This window comes from Fukomys damarensis, unplaced genomic scaffold (genome assembly GCF_012274545.1).
Source record: "Fukomys damarensis isolate Sample0158 unplaced genomic scaffold, DMR_v1.0_HiC HiC_scaffold_23, whole genome shotgun sequence".
Lineage (NCBI taxonomy): Eukaryota > Metazoa > Chordata > Mammalia > Rodentia > Bathyergidae > Fukomys > Fukomys damarensis.
In genome coordinates this window covers 59,472,430-59,476,754 of record NW_022900935.1, presented here as the reverse complement: position 1 = coordinate 59,476,754, position 4,325 = coordinate 59,472,430, and positions in this window count along the sequence as shown.

The window sequence follows — 4,325 nt, the reverse complement described above, 5'->3', positions numbered from 1 at the left end:
CCCTCCCCGTATTCTTTTTAAAATTTTGAGACAGGGGAGGCGTAGGACGCGGCAGTCTCAGCGGAGGCAGAAGCGCGCCGGCGGGCGTGGAGCCCACGGGTCCTGGGTACCGGGTTCCCCGGACGCCCCGCCCGCAGCTCTGCTGAGCTTGATGAGACACGCCGGAGTCCCCGGCGCCTGGAATGACCAGAGCATCTGTCGGGCGAGAGCTGCTCTGATGGTTTAGGTGGGTGGGGATGCCAAGGAGAAGCGGGTGTTGGCCGGGGCTCCTCAGAGTCCAGTTCCATCCCACATGGGCAGCTACACGTTCGGAGTGGTGGGCGAGGTCGTCTTGATAAATTGTGCCATTCCTGAAGGGTTGACATCCAGTCAAGCTACACAGACCCTGCACCAGGGCAAACACGTGTATGGCCTCCACGTTGGCAGCAAGGACGATGCAGGGATGGCTGCAACTGCCACAATGCAAACCTTACAAGTGCTGAATCCACAGACCAGGGCCATTGCCTGAGAAATTTCCACAGACGGTAGCTGAAAGGAGGCGAGAGAAAAGTTTTTCACTGATGGCCACTCGACCTGAGAAACAAGATGGCAGATCTCACAGTAACTATGGCAATACTGCCCTGTCGCACCTCCTGCTTCTCTCTCCAGCAGGTAGAGTAGGACATCCTGGGGTCGGGAGACAGCGGATCGGGAATGGAGGCAGAACCCCAGGAAGGCATTCTGTGGGTACCACTTTATGAGTGGGTGGAATAGCTGGAAAGGGAGCAGTTTGAATGGGAGAGAGAGCGCGTGAAGTACTATAACTTTGTGAAGCAGTGTTTGCGGCCTGCATTCTGAAGGCGCCTCTGATGACCTGAATAGACTTACCTGTGGAAACTTCTCTGACACAGGACCATGCCCTGGAAATTTGGCCTCTCTGCAGCTTAAATTCTCGGAGGGGATGATGTCAGCACTCAAAGGGGGACCAGAGTCCTGACAAAGGCCCTGGATGGATTCCTGTTTGTTAAGAGAACCAGAAAAGCCTGGTTGCAAGCCAGGTGTACATTCTGGATGTACAGCCAGGGATGGGAGGCTACCTGTCTAAATATTTACAGGTTATACATCAGACTCACAAGTTATGGAATAAAATATGTTCTATACTCCTTCCCTGACAAATACCACGTTAGGTGGATGTAACTTTTGAACATGTATCGAGCTATGTGTGTATGAGAGAAAGTTGGCAAAACCTCAAAGATGACTATATATTTTATTTCCAATATCATGGTCCATTGATGAGATGGCCCTATTGGGAGGAGTTAGGGTTATAAGGAATAAAATAAAGATATATGTAATTCATCGATTATTAAAACTATTCCATGAAATTCATCTTCTTTTCAGCCAAATCCACCCCATCCTGCTGCCAGGATGTGATGCCTCACAACAGGCCCAAAAGCAATGGGAACAATCAACCATGGACTGAACCTCCAAAACTGTGATCTAAAATAAGCCTTTCTCTTTGTAAGTGAATTCTCTCTAGTCCTTATTATAATAACAGAAAGCTAACACAATACTGTACGGTTACATGTGTAGAAAATGAGAATGTATAAACCAATCTATGATGACAGAAACCCAATCAGTAGTCCCTTGGGAATGGAGAAGTAGGAAAGAGCACGAGGAGGGGTTACCGGAGGCACAAGAAAACTTTGTCGTGGGGGAGAGATGAATATGTTCACTATCTTCATTGTGATAGTGATTTCAGGTGTATACATATGTAGAAATGCTCATTTATATTCGGTGAATATACACAGTTGATTGTATAGCAACATCTCAAAGAGTGCGTATAACATTTAAGGAGTTGGGGGGGCGTGACGTTACAGGCCTGTAATCCCAGCACTCAAGAGGCTGAGGCAGGAGGATCACTGTGAGTTCCAGGCCAGCATGGGTTACATAGTGAGTTCGAGGCTACGTAGCAAGTTCTTCAACTGCATAGTAAGATGCTGTCTCAAAAAACAAAATTAAAAATTACTGTACTTACACAAGATATATCTTGTGGAAAGGGAGTTATGGGTCAGGCATGGTTGAGAACCCCAGGAGCAGGTGGACTGAGAAATTGGGAAACCTGCTCCCAGTTTCCCATCTTCAGTCTTGCCATGGTCACCAAAACTGTTTCCAGCCATTTAGGCTCATATGCTTAAGTTCATCTGCTGTCCATGTGACCAAATCAAAGGAAGCCATATATTTGGGTAAAAAGGAAAAAAAAAAAACATTTATTCAAAACTAGGAACTGTAAAGTTGCTTTATAAGGAATATAGAAAGGAGAGGTTTAATGGGGTTTAATTGCTTCAAATCCCATGTCACCTTTACAGATGAGCAAGCGCCTTTTCTAGTAAGGAGCAGAGGACAGATAATGCAGATCTTTACACTACACTTGCTTTATCACTTCCTGGCCGTTTTCAGCTCAACCTCTTCTTTCTTGTGGAAAAAAAACCAACCTCCTGGCCCACCTGGGGCTTGCATCAGCATATTCTCACACGTCTTTGGGGAGGAAGAGAAGAGGGGGTGTTGCCACATGCTCAGCAGGAGGGGGTTTGGAGAAATTGCTTATCTCTAAAAGAAAAACCTTAAGTTTTTCCAACTTGCAGTGCCTGTTAAAATTGGGACACCTGCTTGTGATGTGTCTGGTGACCGCTAGGCGGTAGAAGCGGCCTATATGGAGAAAGTGGGGCTTGTCAAGGGGTTATCCTTCCCTTAGAATTCTGTCCTCTAGGATCGCTGCATAAACACTCTTCCTTTATGCTCAGTAGAGCAAGGATTTGGGCCATGGTCTCAGTTCCGCTTCCGTCGCATGATGGTCTCAATACCAAAACCCTTCCCAGTTTTCCCAGATCCTTTTTCAAATGATGTCCTGAGCCAGGAGTGGTGGAGCATACCTGTAATCCCAGCACTCGGGAGGCTGAGCAGGATCGCTATGAGTTTGAAGCCATCCTGGGCTACTTAGCGAGTCCAGGGCCAGGCTAAACTCCATAGTGAGACCCTTTCTTGAAAAAACAAGTCCTGTATAGATAGCAGTCATAGCTCTGGGTCTGTTATCCAAAGGCTATGTTTTTGTGTTGTTTTCATTTTGTTTGGAGACGGGATCTCACTGAGCTAAGTTCCAGCCCTTGGCTCACAGTTTCAAAAGCTTCCGTCCATGATCATCGGCTGGCTCCATAGCTGTGGGCATGAAGGGAGGCAGAACCTTAGGGTGCAGAGGTGTGGAGGAGGAAAGCTGCTGGCCTCACAGCAGCCACAACTAGAGAAAGCCAGAGGAAGGGACCAGGGACCAGATGTAGTCCCCAAGGTCATGCCCCATGCTCCATTCCCTTCGGTGAGGCTCCATCTCCTGATTCTGTCACCTTCAAATAACACCACCGCATTGCACTCTCATCAGTGGGTTCATCTAACTGGTGAGGTTAGAGCCCCGGTGACCCAGTCACTTCTGTAGGCCCAGCTCTGAGCATTGCTGCACTGAGGACGAAGCCATCTCTGAATGAGCCTTTGGGGGATACTTCATCTTCAGACTGTAACACCCAGCTACTTAAAAGACTGGGGCAGGAGGTTGGCTTAACCCGGGACTTTGAGATTAGCCTGGGCAATAACACAAAAGGTTGCCTCAAGAATTTTTTTTGGCCAGGTGTGATGGTGCACACCTGTAATGCCAGCATTTGAGAGGCTGAGGCAGGAGGATCACTGCAAGTTTGAGGCCACTGTAGGCTACCTAGTGAGCTCAAGGCCAGCCTGAACTGCATAGTGAGACCCTGTTCCAAAAAAAAATTTTTTAGTAACAATAGCATTGTGGTTCCCCCCGCCTGCCTTGCAAGCGCAAAGTCCGGAGTTCAATCCCCAGTACCAAAAAAATAAAAAAATTTAAAAAATAGAATAGCATTGCATATAGAAAAGTACGTAAGTCACACATGTAAACGTATAGCTCAATGATTTTTATAAAAATGATCATACCTAAGTATTCAGGAACCAGATCAAGAAAATAAGACATTGCCTGAACTCCACAAACCCCTCATGCCCCTTTCTAGTTACTATTGTCTTTTCTTCCCCCTTTCTCGCTCCTACCCTTCCCACCCTTCCACTCCCAGTGGCTCCCCGGCATTTGTACCATCTTTCTAGGTGATTCCAAGGCAAGGGCAGTGTTGAGGTTTGTTGCTTTTCTAACACTGGTTCTCCAACATAGCTGCATGTTAGGATCACCTGAGGAGCCCCTATCCATTGAAGTACAAGGTGGAACAAGGTAGCTAACAAGGCAGTGTCACATCTTCCACTTGCCAGCCGTGTGACCTCAAAAGAGTTCCTTC